General features: G+C 35.3%; 3 pseudogenes; all 3 read left to right on the top strand.

Moving 5' to 3' along the window:
* The first annotated feature begins 1368 nt into the window (after positions 1–1368).
* Positions 1369–6390, top strand: LOC149267345 (protein TRIGALACTOSYLDIACYLGLYCEROL 1, chloroplastic pseudogene; annotated as a pseudogene).
* Positions 6391–9228: 2838 nt separating this feature from the next.
* On the top strand, positions 9229–11329 carry LOC149267344 (protein TRIGALACTOSYLDIACYLGLYCEROL 1, chloroplastic pseudogene; annotated as a pseudogene).
* A 2132-nt stretch (positions 11330–13461) lies between these two features.
* Positions 13462–15490, top strand: LOC149267343 (protein TRIGALACTOSYLDIACYLGLYCEROL 1, chloroplastic-like; annotated as a pseudogene).
* Positions 15491–17246: the final 1756 nt, after the last annotated feature.

The raw sequence follows: 17246 nt of genomic DNA, 5'->3' as shown, positions 1-17246 counted from the left end.
GACCCTCAAGCCCCTTCTTATATCTTCCTGTTGGACAACCAACGACCTATATTAACTCCTAATCAAAGCCTCATATCATTTTGACTTGATCTCCGTCTTTATATAGAATATTCACCCACAATTAGATTAATACCCATTAATATTTTAATTTTCCTAAGTTTAGACTTAGGAACTCAATTCAAAATATCAATTATTTTAATATAATTCTCTCTCGGCAGAATTTCACAAAACGGTTTTTAGGTTCTTTGAAATGCATGTGCCCAAGCCTACCTGCAAAATTTGAGGCTTAGATCACATCTGATGCTACCCCAAATCAACAGTGTGTTGTGCTATTACGGTATAATTAGCACTACGAGTGGCATCACCCAAGTTGGGTAGCCAGGAGGGTGTTGTAAGTGGTAGCAAAGCCCATGTTACAACGTTAGGCCTACATGGGACAACGATAGAGCATAGAAGTAGAATTTTTAGAATGTTTACCAACTGTTTGATAAAATAGTTGAGAGCGATTTGGTCTCTATTTATATAATCATCACAACACGTGTGTTGAAAGAGGATAAAGAGATCGTTTATAAATTGTTTGATAAATACCTGAGAAGAAATAGTGAATAAGAGTTCCTAAATTGATCCACACAACATGAACATCATTGCAATATACATTTCAATTAAAATAATCTTTTAAATCCATTTTCAATTAAATCCTTGACTTGTACCCAACATAAACAACCCAACTTTAAAACCATATTTTTCCTTCTCCAACGGCCATGTTGCTATTATCAATTGATTCTTCCAACATTATTGGATTTTTCGAAGATGTTGGTCTTAACATTCCTGAAAAATACCAACAAGGGAAAAAAACCAATATGGCCATACCAATGGAAACCTTATTCATTTAGGTGCATTTTAAAAAGAAAAAGTAGAGCAAAAAACATACATGGAACGCAATTAGTTGCTCAATTCTAGATCGTATGCTGGACTTTCAAATGGTGCATCTTAAAAAAAAAAAAAACAACAACAACAACAACACACCTTTGATCACTTGGAATTCCATGATATCCAAATATGTTCATAATGGGAGACTTTCTTTGTGGATTGAATTTCAATAATGAAGTCTATTTTACTTTTCATGAATATATTAGGATAATTGCCATAATGAAGTCTATTTTACTCTGGGTGAGTATATTAGGATAGAAATGGTAGGAGGTATGGAAGTATGGAATCATGGGTTTCAAGGGAATGAGATTAGGTTTTGAACCTGGGCAACTTTGGCCACATAGCTACTCCATTAAAGGGTTGGATACAAGTAATTAACAACTTTACCCTAATAGTTATCCCTTAAACCTAACACCTAAGACTAAGGAAGTTCATGACATGCAGTGCACATCTCCAATTGGAAACGTGATACTTAAACTAAAACACCGTGTCTGTAGAGGGAACGCCTCGACAGCAATTGATGAATATGTTTGTCATCCAGAGAGTAAGGAATCTGGATATTTTCTCGATCGGGAAGTAGTGGGTTCAATTCTGAATGGATGGACGCCACCAAGATACATGTGCAGAGCCTTGACTGCTTGGATGATAGTAGGAAAGGTGATTTCTAAGGTTTCTAGGGACAAGATCCATTTGAGAACTACTTTGTATCAGCTTGAGGAGGTTGGACATGGCTCCACTGGAGTTTTCTTGCTGACAAATGCATTTGTGGAGATGGCTTTCACCATTTAGTTTGTGAGGGAGTTCACTAAACTGGGCTTGAATAGATTGGTTGGAGGTGTATTGGCTTTTGCTTTCTCCAGGAGATTATCTCGATAGTAGAGCGATTTGATTCCTCTGGAGCTTTTGGAACATCTAGAGTTAAGATGGATCTGGCTTGGTTTAATTTCCCCTTATAAATAGCCTATATTCCACATGAATACAACGGGTTCTCATATAAACCTAGAACTCAAAAAACACCAGTAACTTGACCAAAAGTTTACCTTAACTACCCAACAAAAATTAATAACAATAATAATCAAAATGTTTACATGACATTACAACATCTCTATCATTCTGGACTAGAGAGTGCCTCCAGGTGCAATCATTGTAGGCCATGCTAGTAGTGAGTTCACTATAAAGCTATGCACTATGACAGTATCTGAAAAAATGATACATTGAGAGTGCTCGGAATATATCCTATGGATAACTTTATAATTCCATTGGTTTTGGCATGTTGTTTGGAATTACACATTTTTACCTTGATCTGCTTTAGTGTGTATGTAACTACTAGTGTTTCTTGGTTGATGGAGATAACAATGTGATTGGCAGCGTTAACTTGGAGTCTGCAAGAATTTCTTTGCACCCCCTCGGACATTATCAGTGCAATAGCGAAATTTAGTCTTTTGTGAACTGATTTCTCAATTAACTTGTGCATGGGATGTTAACAAACATTTATCTCAAGCCTTCCGCGATGTTGTAACTGTTAATGCACATACTCAGTGTTACTAACATTCACTACCTGCCTTTAGCTATGAAACAGAAACACTCATGGTCTTGACACACTAATTAGTGGCTTCACTCCCATAGCATATCTATCATCACTCTTAAATTTGAATTTGAAGAAAAGTAGACAATAACATCCAAAGGCAAAAGTGGAAAATTAATGCTTGAAAGTGAAAATATGACAACTAAAGGTAAAAAACTATGCAAGAAAATATGCTTATACATTTATACTAAAAATGATAGACTTGTAGTTTCCAAGGAATAAATGAGATTACAAACTACCCCTCACCAATTTCACAGTTACCATATTTGATCATGTTCCAAGCCCATTATATAAATTCTGCTCTGAAGACCTTTCTAGATTTTGCTTTTCTGATATCATATTTCGGGTGATATATAGCTCATGGACATTCACCTTTAACTCTACACGGTGGTACTATATTACAAGGTAAGCAAAAAGATTGTCTAGAGCGAATTCCAACAGGTGTTTAAACTTATCACTCTAACCAGGTTGGCAGAGTAGTGTGTTGGACTAAAAATTATGTAAGCCACCCCAAAATCGAAGAGGACACTACCTTCATGAGTATTATCTAAAGGAGGAAAGGGAAATTGCAACCTTGTAAAATTCCAGTTCACAGGGTATAAGGATTCCAATATGGAAGGTTTTGACAATGACGGGGAATCTAAAACAGGGTGTAGGGGCAAAATATATAGAGGAATCTACAACTTCTATAGTTGTAATCTCCCTACTTTGTATCTTCATTGCAGATTTTATGTTGTCATGGTCTCATTTTTTTAACAATTGATTCTTTGCTAGTTAAATTTGGCATAGCCCAACAAGTTTACATGGGTGTTTCCCAATTTAAACCTAATGTATTAATTATCAAGATCCTTCCTCACTATCAGTTCGCCTAAAAGGATTTAGATTTTGTTCTCGTCTACTTCCATCTTTAATTAAGGTTCCCTGTCGCACCATGTGATTACCAGCTTAGTTATTATCACCATTAAATGGTTTCACAAACATTAGCCTATCAGTTGGAAAACTTACCAGGAAGTAGTTGATGATTAGATTATAAGTTATAACTAGGTGGTATTGCCATCAATTTTTTGTGATATAGGTATAATCAAAGCCAAGTCATGCAACAATGTGAAAATTCCCATTTACATTCAAAGACGAGGCCTAAACAAGTAGCTAGTTTAGTACAATTATGGTTTAAAATTTAGGAGACCCTTAGTACAATGCATCAACAAATATTGTCATATTAGAAAGTGAGTAATTTTGCAGCTCAAGTTTATTTTGCATGGGGAAGAAAATGTCAACACTCTAGAGATGAATTTTCGTCTTAGCTGACATTATTTTACGAACTTTTAAAGATCTCGAAGCTTATTCCATAGTGTTTTATGCCCTTTGGACATGCGTAGGAACATACATGTAAGATTTTAGGAATTCTCTCAAATGATCCACTGGTAATATTTTAGAAATGGCTTGGCAAAGACTTGTTAAAGGAAAGCTATGACCAATGGAGTTTCGGGAGGATGAGTTGGACTTGGAAGTGGGAGCTATTGTAGAGAGTTCTAAGTTACGTATCTCACACAATGACCAACTTGAATAGAAGAATTCAGAATTCTTCAAGCCAACCTCACTCTATAATATTACAGCTTCATATCAGAATCTGACAACGGCATGGTCAGAGGATAAATGTTGAAACAAACAGAATCAGGCCTCCTCCTCCATGCCAAAATATGTTAAGCAGTGGTGGAATAATTATCCGTAAACATTAATTGCATCAATGGGGGGATTGAATCAATTTGATATGTATACAGTATAAAATTATCAAGAGGCTTAGATCACATCCGATGCTACCCCAAATCAGCAGCGTGTTGTGCTATTACGTTATAAGTAGCACTATGAGTGGCATCACCCAAGTTGGGTAGCCAGGAGGGTGTTGCAATTGGTAGCAGAGCCCATGTTACAACATTGGGCTTACATGGGACAGAGATAGAGCAGAGAAACATAATTTTTAGAATGTTTACCAACTATTTGATAAAATAGTTGAGAGCAATGTGCTCTCTATTTATATAATCATCACAACACACGTGTTGAAAGAGGATATAGAGATCGTTTATAAATTGTTTGATAAATACGTGAGAAGAAATAGTGAATAAGAGTTCCTAAATTGATCCACACAACATGAACGTCATTGCAATTTACAATTCAATTAAAATAATCTTTTCAATCCATTTTCAATTAAATCCTTGACTTGTACCCAACATAAACAAGCCAACTTTAAAACCATGTTTTTCCTTCTCCAAGGGCCATATTGCTATTATCAATTCATTCTTCCAACATTATTAGATTTTTCGAAGATGTTGGTCTTAGCATTCCCGAAAAATACCAACAAGGGAAAAAAACCAATATGGCCATATCAATGGAAACCTTATTCATTTAGGTACATTTTATAAAGAAAAAATAGAGCAAAAAACATACATGGAATACAATTAGTTGCTCAGTTCTAGATCGTATGATCGACTTTTAAATGGTGCATTGAATTTAAAAAAAAAAACAAACAAACAAACTTTGATCACTTGGAATTCCATGATATCCATATATGTTCATAATGGGAGACTTTCTTTGTGGATTGAATTGCAATAATGAAGTCTATTTTACTCCTGATAATTTCCATAATGAAATCTATTTTACTCTGGGTGATTATATTAGGATAGAAATGGCAGGAAGTATGGAAGTATGGAATCATGGGTTTCAAGGGAATGAGATCAAGTTTTGCACATGGGCAACTTTGGCCACATAGTTACTCCATTAAAGGGTTGGATACAAGTAATCATCAATTTTACCCTAATAGTTATCCCTTAAACCTAACACCTAAGACTAAGGAAGTTCATGACATGCAGCACACATCTCCAAATGGAAACTTGATACTTAAACTAAAACATTGTGTCCGTAGAGGGAATGCCTTGATAGTAATTGATGAATCTGTTTGTCATTTAGAGAGTAAGGAATCTGGAGGTTTACTAGATCGGGAAGTAGTGAGTTAAATTCTGAATGGATGGATGCCACCAAGACACATGTGGAGATCCCCGGTCGCTTGGATGATAGTAGGAAAGGTGATTTCTAAGGTTTCCAGGGACAAGAACCACTTGAGAACTTCTCTATAGCAGTTTGAGGTGGTTGGACTTGGCTCCACTGGAGTTTTCTTGCTAACAAATGAATTTGTGGAGATGGCTTTCACCATTTAGTTTGTGAGGGAGTTCACTAAATTAGGCTTGAATAGATTGGTTGGAGGTGTATTGGCTTTTGCTTTCTCCAAGAGATTATCTCAGTAGTAGAGCGATTTGATTCCTCAGGAACTTTTGGTACATGCGGAGTTAAGATGGATTTGGGCTGGTTTAATTTCCCCTTATAAATAGCCTATATTCAACATGAATGCCATGGGTTCTCATATAAACCCGGAACTCAAAAAACACCAGTAACTTGACCAAACTCAAGTTTACCTTAACTACCCAACAAAAATTAATAACAATAATAATCAAAATGTTTACATGACATTACAACATCTCTATCATTCTAGACTAGAGAGTGCCTCCGGGTGTAATCATTGTAGGCCACGCTAGTAGCGAGTTCACTATAGAGCTATGCACTATGCAAGTATCTGAACAAAATGATACATTGAGAGTGCTCGGAATAGATCCTATGGATAACTTTATAATTCCATGGGTTTTGTCATGTTGTTTGGAATTACACATTATTACCTTGATCTGCTTTAGTGTGTCTGCAACTACTAGTGTTTCTTGGTTGATGGAGATTACAAAGTGATTGGCAACGTTATCTTGGAGTCTACAAGAATTTCTTTGCACCTCTGGGACATTATCAGTGCAATGGTGAAATGTAGTCTTTTGTGAATTGATTTCTGAATTAACTTGTGCATGGGATGTTAACAAACATTTATCTCAAGCCTCTCATGTTGTTGTAACTGTTAATGCACATACTCAGTGTTACCTAACATTCACTGCCTGCCTTTATCTATGAAACAAAGACACTCATGGTCTTGACACACTAATAAGAGGCTTCACTTCCATAGCATATCTATCATCACTCTTAAATTTGAATTGAAGAAAAGTAGACAATAACATCTAGAGGAAAAAGTGGAAAATTAATGCTTGAAAGTGAAAATATGACAACTAAAGTAAAAGACTATGCAAGAAAATAAGCTTATACATTTATACTAAAAATGATAGACTTGTAGTTTCGAAGGAATAAATGAGATTACAAACTACCCCTCACCAATTTTACAATTACTATATTTTATCATGTTCCAAGTCCATTACATAAATTCTGCTCTGAAGACCTTTCTATATTTTGCTTTTATGATATAATATTTGAGGTGATATATAGCTCATGGACATTCACCTTTAACTCTACACGGTGGTACTATATTACAAGGCAAGCAAAAAGATTGTCTAGAGCGAATTCCAGCAAGTGTTTCAACTTATACTCTAACCAAGTTGGCAGAGTAGTGTGCTGGACTAAAAATTATGTAAGCCACCCCAAAATCGAAGAGGACACTACCTTCATGAGTGTTATGTAAAGGAGGAAAAGAAATTGCAACCTTGTAAAATTCCAATTCACAAAGTATAAGGATTCCAATATAGAAGGTTTTGACAACGACGGGGAATCTAAAACAGGGGTAGGGGCTAAATATATAGAGGAATCTACAACTTCTATAGTTGTAATCTCCCTACTTTGTATCTTCATTGCAGATTTTATGTTGTCATGGTCTCATGTTTTTAACAAGTGATTCTTTGCTAGTTAAATTTTTGCCATAGCCCAACAAGTTTACATGGGTGTTTCCCAATTTAAACATGATGTATTAATTATCGAGATCCTTCCTCACTATCAGTTCACATGAAAGGATTTAGATTTTGTTCACGTCTACTTCCATCTATAATTAAGGTTCCCTGCGACACCATGAGATTGCCAGCTTAGTTATTATCACCATTAAATGGTTTCGTAAACATTAGCCTATCAGTTGGAAAACTTCCCTAGAAGTAGTTGACGATTAGATTATAAGTTATAACTAGGTGGCATTGCCATCAATTTTTTGTGATATAGCTAGAACCAAAGCCAAGTCACGCAACAATGTGAAAATTCCCATTTACATTCAAAGACGAGGCCTAAACAAGTAGATAGTTCAGTACGATTATGGTTTAAAATTTATGAGACCCTTAGTACAATGCATCAACAAATATTGTCATATTAGAAAGCGAGTAATTTTGCAGCTCAAGTTTATTTTGCATGGGGCAGAAAATGTCAACACTCTAAAGACGAATTGTTGTCTTAGCTGACATGATTTGACGAACTTTTAAAGATCTCGAAGCTTATTCCATAGTGTTTTCTGCCCTTTGGACAGGTGTAGGAACGTACATGTAAGATTTTAGGAATTCTCTCAAATGATCAACTGGTAATATTTTAGGAAAGGCTTGGCAAAGACTTGTTAAAGGAAAGCCATGACCAATGGAGTTTCAGGAGGATGAGTTGGACTTAGAAGTGGGAGCTATTTTAGAGAGTTCTAAGTTACGTATCTCACACAATGACCAACTTGAATAGAAGAATTCAGAATTCTTCAAGCCAACATCACTCTATAATATTACAACTTCATATCAGAATCTAACAACGGCATGGTCAGAGGATAAATGTTGAAACAAATAAAATCAGGCCTCCTCCTCCATGCCAAAATATGTTAAGCAATGATGGAATAATTATCCATAAACGTTAATTGCATCAATGGGAGCATTGAATCGATTTGATATGTATACAATATAAAATTATCAAGAGGCTTAGAGCACATCCGATGCTACCCCAAATCAACAGTGTGTTGTGATATTACGGTATAAGTAGCACTATGAGTGGCATCACCCAAGTTGGGTAGCCAGGAGGGTGTTGCAAGTGGTAGTAGAGCCCATGTTACAACATTGGGCCTACATGAGACAGAGATAGAACATAGAAGCATAATTTTTAGAATGTTTACCAACCGTTTGATAAAATAGTTGAGAGCGATGTGCTCTCTATTTATATAATCATCACAACACATGTGTTGAAAGAGGATATAGATATTGTTTATAAATTGTTTAATAAATACGTGAGAAGAAATAGTGAATAAGAGTTCCTAAATTGATCCACACAACATGAACGTCTTTGCAATTTACAATTCAATTAAAATAATCTTTTAAATCCATTTTCAATTAAATCCTTGAATTGTACCCAACATAAACAACCCAACTTTAAAACCATATTTTTCCTTCTCCAGGGGCCATATTGCTATTATCAATTGATTCTTCCAACATTATTGGATTTTTCGAAGATGTTGGTCTTAGCATTCCTCAAAAATACCAACAAGGGAAAAAAACCAATATGGCCATATCAATGGAAACCTTATTCACTTAGGTGCATTTTACAAAGAAAAGGTAGAGCAAGAAACATACATGGAATGCAATTAGTTGCTCAGTTCTAGATCGTATGCTTGACTTTTAAATGGTGCATTGAATTAAAAAAAAAAAAAAAAGAAAAAAAAAAACCTTTGATCACTTGGACTTCCATGATATCCAAATATGTTCATAATGGGGAGACTTCCTTTGTGGATTGAACTGCAATAATAAAGTCTATTTTACTCCTGATGAATCTATTAGGATAATTGCCATAATGAAGTCTAGTTTACTCTGGGTGATTATATTAAGATAGAAATGGCGGGAAGTATGGAAGTATGGAAGTATGGAATCATGGTTTTCAAGGGAATGGGATCAGGTTTTGCACCTTGGCAACTTTGGCCACATAGTTACACCATTAAAGGGTTGGATACAAGTAATCAATAATTTTACCCTAATAGTTATCCCTTAAACCTAACACCTAAGACTAAGGAAGTTCATGACATGCAACACACATCTTCAAATGGAAATGTGATACTTAAACTAAAACACCATGTCTATAGATGGAATGCCTTGACAACAATTGATGAATCTGTTTGTCATCCAGAGAGTAAGGAATCTGAAGGTTTTCTAGATCAGGAAGTAGTGGATTCAATTCTAAATGGATGGATGCCACCAAGATACATGTGGAGCACCCTGCTCGCTTGGATGATAGTAGGAAAGGTGATTTCTAAGGTTTCTAGGGACAAGATCCATTCGAGAACTGCTTTGTAGCAGCTTGAGGTGGTTGGACTTGGCTCCACCAGAGTTTTCTTGCTGACAAATGCATTTGTGGAGATGGATTTCACCATTTAGTTTGTGAGGGAGTTCACTAAACTGGGCTTGAATAGATTGGTTGGAGGTGTATTGGCTTTTGCTTTCTCCAGGAGATTATCTCGGTAGTAGAGCGATTTGATTCCTCTAGAGCTTTTGGTAAATCTGGATTTAAGATGGATCTAGGCTGGTTTAATTTCCCCTTATAAATAGCCTATATTCCACATGAATACCATGGATTCTCATATAAACCCAGAACTCAAAAAACACCAGTAACTTGACCAAAGTCAAGTTTACCTTAACTACCCAACAAAAATTAATAACAATAATAATCAAAATGTTTAGATGACATTACAACATCTCTATCATTCTGGACTAGAGAGTGCCTCCGAGTGTAATCATTGTAGGCCATGCTAGTAGTGAGTTCACTATAGAGCTATGCACTATGCAAGTATCTAAACAAAATGATACATTGAGAGTGCTTGAAATAGATCCTGTGGATAACTTTATAATTCCATTGGGTTTTGGCATATTGTTTGGAATTACACATTTTGACCTTGATCTGCTTTAGTGTGTTTGTAACTACTAGTGTTTCTTGGTTGATGGAGATTAAAATGTGATTGGCAACGTTATCTTGGAGTCTGCAATAATTTATTTGCACCCCTGGGACATTATCAGTGAAATGGCGAAATGTAGTCTTTTATGAACTGATTTCTGTAATAACTTGTGCATGGGATGTTAACAAACATTTATCTCAAGCCTCCCGCATTGTTGTAACTGTTAATGCACATACTCAGTGTTACCTGACATTCACTTCGTGCCTTTATCTATGAAACATAAACACTCATGGTCTTGACACACTAATTAGTGGCTTCACTCCCATAACATATCTATCATCACTCTTAAATTTGAATTTGAAGAAAAGTAGACAATAACATCGAGAGCTAAATGTGGAAAATTAATGCTTGAAAATGAAAAAATGACAACTAAAGGTAAAAGACTATGCAAGAAAATAGGCTTATACATTTATACTAAAAAAGATATACTTGTAGTTTCGAAGGAATAAATGAGATTACAAACTACCCCTCACCAATTTCACAATTACTATATTTGATCATGTTCCAAGTCCATTACATAAAGTCTACTCTGAATATCTTTCTAGATTTTGATTTTTTGATATAATATTTGAGGTGATATATAGCTCATGGACATTCACCTTTAACTCTACACAGTGGTACTATATTACAAGGCAAGCAAAAAGATTGTCTAGAGCAAATTCCAGTAAGTGTTTCAACTTATCACCCTAACCAAGTTGGCAGAGTAGTGTGCTGGACTAAAAATTATGTAAGCCACCCCAAAATAGAAGAGGACACTACCTTCATGAGTGTTATCTAAAGGAGGAAATGGAAATTGCAACCTTGTAAAATTCCAATTCACAGGGTATAAGGATTCCAATATGGAAGGTTTTGACAATGACGGGGAATCTAAAACAGGTGTAGGGGCAAAAGATATAGAGGAATCTACAACTTCTATAGTTGTAATCTCCCTACTTTGTATCTCTATTGCAAATTTTATGTTTTCATGGTCTCATCTTTTAAACAAGTGATTCTTTGTTGGTTAAATTTGGCATAGCCCAACAAGTTTACATCGATGTTTCCCAATTTAAACCTGATGTATTAATTATCGAGATCGTTCCTCACTATTAGTTCACCTAAAAGGATTTAGATTTTGTTCTCATCTACTTCCATCTTTAATTAAGGTTCCCTACCGCACCATGAGATTGTCATCTTAGTTATTATCACCATCAAATGGTTTTGTAAACATTAGCCTATCAGTTGGAAAACTCCCTTGGAAGTAGTTGACGATTAGATTATAAGTTATAATTAGGTGGCATTGCCATCAATTTTCTATTATATAGCTAGAATCAAAGCCAAGTCACCCAACAATGTGAAAATTCCCATTTACATTCAAAGACAAGGCCTAAACAAGTAGCTAGTTCAGTGCGATTATGGTTTAAAATTTAGGAGACCTTTAGTATAATGCATCAATAAGTATTGTCATATTAGAAAGCGAGTAATTTTGCAACTCAAGTTTATTTTGCATGGGGCAGAAATTGTCAACACTCTAGAGACGAATTGTTGTCTTAGCTAACATTATTTGACGAACTTTTAAAGATCTCGAAGCTTATTCCATAGTGTTTTTTCCCTTTGGACAGGCGTAGGAACATACATGTAAGATTTTAGGAATTCTCTCAAGTGATCAACTGGTAATATTTTATGAATGGCTTGGCAAAGACTTGTTAAAGGAAAGCTATGATCAATGGAGTTTGGGGAGGATGAGTTGGACTTAGAAGTGGGAGCTATTGTAGAGAGTTCTAAGTTACGTATCTCACACAATGACCAACTTGAATAGAAGAATTCAGAATTCTTCAAGCCAACATTACAGTTTCGTATCAAACTCTGACAATGGCATGGTCAGAGAATAAATGTTGAAACAAACAGAATCAGGCCTCCTCCTCCATGCCAAAATAAGTTAACCAATGGTGGAATAATTATCTAGAAACATTAATTGCATCAATGGGGGGATTGAATCGATTTGATATGTATACAGTATAAAATTATCAAGAGGCTTAGATCACATCCGATGCTACCCCAAATCAACAATGTGTTGTGCCATTATGGTATAAGTAGCACTATTAGTGGCATCACCCAAGTTCGGTAGCTAAGAGGCTGTTGCAAGTGGTAGCAGAGCCCATGTTACAACATTGGGCCTACATGGGACAGAGATAGAACATAGAAGCATAATTTTTAGAATGTTTACCAACTATTTGATAAAATAGTTGAGAGCGATGTGGTCTCTATTTATATAATAATCACAACACATGTGTTGAAAGAGGATATAGAGATCGTTTATAAATTGTTTGATAAACACCTGAGAAGAAATAGTGAATGAGTTCCTAAATTGGTCCACACAACATGAACATCATTGCAATTTACAATTCAATTAAGATAATATTTTAAATCCATTTTCAATCAAATCCTTGACTTGTGCCCAACATAAACAACCCAACTTTAAAGCCATATTTTTCCTTCTCTAAGGGCCATATTGGTATTATGAATTGATTCTTCCAACATTATTGGATGTTTCAAAGATGTTGGTCTTAGCATTCCTGAAAAATACCAACAAGGGAGAAAAACCAATATGGGCATATCAAGGGAATTTATGTGCATTTTATAAAGAAAAAAATAGAGCAAAAAACATACATGGAACGCAATTAGTTGCTCAATTCCAGATCATAAGCTCGACTTTTAAATGGTGCACTGAAAAAAAAAAACAAAAAAAACAAAACAAAACAAAACAAAACAAAAAAACAAAAACAAAAAAAACAAAAACAAAAAAACTAAAAACTAAAAAACAAAAACAAAAACAAAAAACAAAACAAAAAACAAAAACAAAAAAAAAAAAAAAAAACAAAAACAAAAAAAAAAAAACAAAACAAAAACAAAACAAACAAAACAAAACAAAAGAAGAAGAAGAAGAAGCCGCCTTTGATCACTTGGAATTCCATGATATCCAAATATGTTCATAATGGGAGAATTTCTTTGTGGATTGAATTGCAATAATGAAGTCTATTTTACTCCTGATGAATATATTAGGATAATTGCCATAATGAAGTCTATTTTACTCTAGGTGAGTATATTAGGATAGAAATGGCAGGAAGTATGGAAGTATGGAATCATGGGTTTCAAGGGAATGAGATCAGGTTTTTCACCTGGGAAAATTTGGCCACATAGTTACTCCATTAAAGGGTTTGATACAAGTAATCAACATTTTTACCCTAATAGTTATCCCTTAAAACTAACACCTAAGGCTAAGGAAGTTCATGACATGCAGCACATATCTCCAAATGGAAATGTCATACTTAAACTAAAACACTGCGTCTATAGAGGGAACGCCTCGACAACAATTGATGAATCTGTTTTTCATCCAGAGAGTAAGGAATTTGGAGTTTTTCTAGATCGAGAAGTAGTGGGTTCAATTTTGAATGGATGGACGCCACCAAGGTACATGTGGAGAGCCCTGGCCGCTTGGATGATAGTAGGAAAGGTGATTTCTAAGGTTTCCAGGGACAAGATCCATTCGAGAACTGCTTTGTAGCAGCTTGAGGTGGTTGGACTTGGCTCCACTAGAGTTTTCTTGTTCGCAAATGCATTTGTGGAGATGGCATTCACCATTTAGTTTATGAGGGAGTTTTTTAAATTGGGCTTGAGTAGATTGGTTGGAGGTGTATTGGCTTTTGCTTTCTCCAGGAGATTATCTCAATAGTAGAGCGATTTGATTCCTCTAGAGCTTTTGGTACATCCGGAGTTAAGATGGATCTGGGCTAGTTTAATTTCCCCTTATAAATAGCCTATATTCCACATGAATACCATGGGTTCTCATATAAACCCGGAACTCAAAAAACACTAGTAACCTAACCAAAGTCAAGTTTACCTTAACTACCCAACAAAAATTAATAACAATAATAATCAAAATGTTTACATGACATTACAACATCTTTATCATTTTGGACTAGAGAGTGCCTTCGGGTGCAATCATTGTAGGCCATGCTAGTAGTGAGTTCACTATAGAGCTATGCACTATGCAAGTATCTAAACAAAATGATACATCAAGAGTGCTTAGAATAGATCTATGGATAACTTTATAATTCCATGGGTTTTGGCATGTTGTTTGGAATTACACATTTTGACCTTGATTTGCTTTAGTGTGTTTGTAACTACTAGTGTTTCTTGGTTGATGGAGATTACAATGTGATTGGCAATGTTATCTTGGAGTCTGCAAGAATTTGTTTGCACCCCTGGGACATTATCAATGGTGAAATGTAGTCTTTTGTGAACTGATTTCTGTAATAAATTGTGCATGGGATGTTAACAAACATTTATCTCAAGCCTCTCGCTTTGTTGTAACTGTTAATGCACATACTCAGTGTTACCTGACATTAACTACTGCCTTTATCTATGAAATAGAAACACTCATGGTCTTGACACGTTAATTAGTGGCTTCACTCCCATAGCATATCTATCATCACTCTTAAATTTGAATTTGAAGAAAAGTAGACAATAACATCGAGAGGCAAAAGTGGAAAACTAATGCTTGAAAGTGAAAATATGACAACTAAAGGTAAAAGACTATGCAAGAAAATAGGCTTATACATTTATACTAAAAATGATAGACTCGTAGTTTCAAAGGAATAAATGAGATTGCAAACTACCCCTCACCGATTTCAGAATTACTATATTTGATCATGTTCCAAGTCCATTACATAAATTATGCTTTGAAGATCTTTCTAGATTTTGCTTTTCTGATATAATATTTGGGGTGATATATAGCTCATGGACATTCACCTTTAAATCTACACGGTGGTTACAAGGCAAGCAAAAAGATTGTCTAAAGTGAATTCCAGCAAGTATTTCAACTTATCACTCTAACCAGGCTAGCAGAGTAGTGTGCTAGACTAAAAATTATGTAAGCCACCCCAAAATTGAAGAGGACACTACCTTCATGAGTGTTATCTAAATGAAGAAAGGAGAATTGCAACCTTGTAAAATTCCAGTTCACAGGATATAAGGATTCTAATATGGAAGGTTTTGATAATGACAAGGAATCTAAAACAGGTGTAGGGGCAAAAGATATAGAGGAATCTACAACTTCTATAGTTGTAATCTCCCTACTTTCTATCTTCATTGCATATTTTAACTTTTCATGATCTCATTTTTTTAATAAGTGATTCTTTGTTGGTTAAATTTGGCATAGCCCAACAAGTTTACATGGGTGTTTCCCAATTTAAACCTGATGTATTAATTATCGAGATCCTTCCTCACTATCAGTTCGCCTGAAAGGATTTAGATTTTGTTCTCGTCTACTTCCATCTTTAATTAAGGTTCCCTGCCGCACCATGAGATTGCCAGCTTAGTTATTATCACCATTAAATGGTTTCATAAACATTAGCCTATCAGTTGGAAAACTTCCGTGGAAGTAGTTGACGATTAGATTATAAGTTATAACTAGGTGGCATTTCCATCAATTTTCTGTAATATAGCTAGAATCAGAGCCAAGTCACGCAACAATTTAAAAATTCCCATTTACATTCAAAGATGAGGCCTAAACAAGTAGCTAGTTCAGTGCGATTATGGTTTAAAATTTAGGAGACCCTTACTACAATGCATCAACAAATATTGTCATATTAGAAAGCGAGTAATTTTGCAGCTCAAGTTTATTTTTCATGGGGCAGAAAATGTCAACACTCTAGAGACAAATTGTTGTCGTAGCTGACATTATTTGACGAACTTTTAAAGATCTCGAAGCTTATTCCATAGTGTTTTCTGCCCTTTGGACAGGCATAGGAACATACATGTAAGATTTTAGGAATTCTCTCAAATGATCAATTCGTAATATTTTAGGAATGGCTTGGCAAAGACTTGTTAAAGGAAAGCTACGACCAATGGAGGTTCAGGAGGATGAGTTGGACTTAGAAGTGGGAGCTATTGTAGAGAGTTCTAAGTTACGTATCCCACACAATGACCAACTTGAATAGAAGAATTCATAATTCTTCAAGCCAACATCACTTTATAATATTGCAACTTCATATCACAATCTGACAAGGGCATGCTTAGAGGATAGATGTTGAAACAAACATAATTAGGCCTCCTCCTCCATGCCAATATATGTTAAGCAATGGTGGAATAATTATCTAGAAACATTAATTACATCAATGGGGGGGGTTGAATTGATTTGATATGTATACATGACAGAAGCACCTTGCAAACCTTTTTTTTGCCTTTGAGGATTCAAATTAGTTTGATTTGGTAGTCTTTGATCAACTACTACAGCAAAAGAGGATTCATCTTGGGCACTTTTTAGTAGCAAGAAGGGGCAAATAAGAAACATTTCAGACTTGTTTAATATTCAAAAGAGAAAATGAATTATAACATCTTTAAAACATCAGTCAAGAGGTGGTTTGTGAATTCACGGATGTGTCTCTATCAGACTTAAAAGACAGCTCATAATAATGTTATTGGCCCAAACCTAAAGAAGTTCAAGGCTAGCACTATTCGAACCCTATTTAATAGGTGCTTCTCAATGCAAGCTATTAGAAAATCTGTAACAACGTTTCTAAATGAAGCCCCGTGAAGCTAAAAATTTGAATATGGGCATATGAAACTTGAGATTGTCCCTTTCCATATCCACATTTAACGTAGTTTTGTGTCTTCTTATTATGGTAAAACACATGTCAAATGAATTTAGAAAAGTTGGCCGCATCCTATCCACACATAAACAAATCCTTTGTTTATAGTCAAACCAGAAATTGTAGGACAATAGCAGCATATGTTGAATAACGTTGAAAATGTCTGTGGTAATGGATAATTCACCAGGATACAACCTACAACAAGTAGAGAAAGCAATATCAAAGTACATGTCCAGACCCGACAAGCTTGAATGACCTAGTTCGCAATGCACACACT

This window comes from Pinus tabuliformis, chromosome 6 (genome assembly GCF_031772625.1).
Source record: "Pinus tabuliformis cultivar Carrire ecotype Pingquan chromosome 6, CPIR1, whole genome shotgun sequence".
NCBI classification, from domain to species: Eukaryota; Viridiplantae; Streptophyta; class Pinopsida; order Pinales; family Pinaceae; genus Pinus; species Pinus tabuliformis.
Note: the sequence above shows the minus strand (reverse complement) of the source record. Positions and strands in the feature narration are given on the sequence as shown.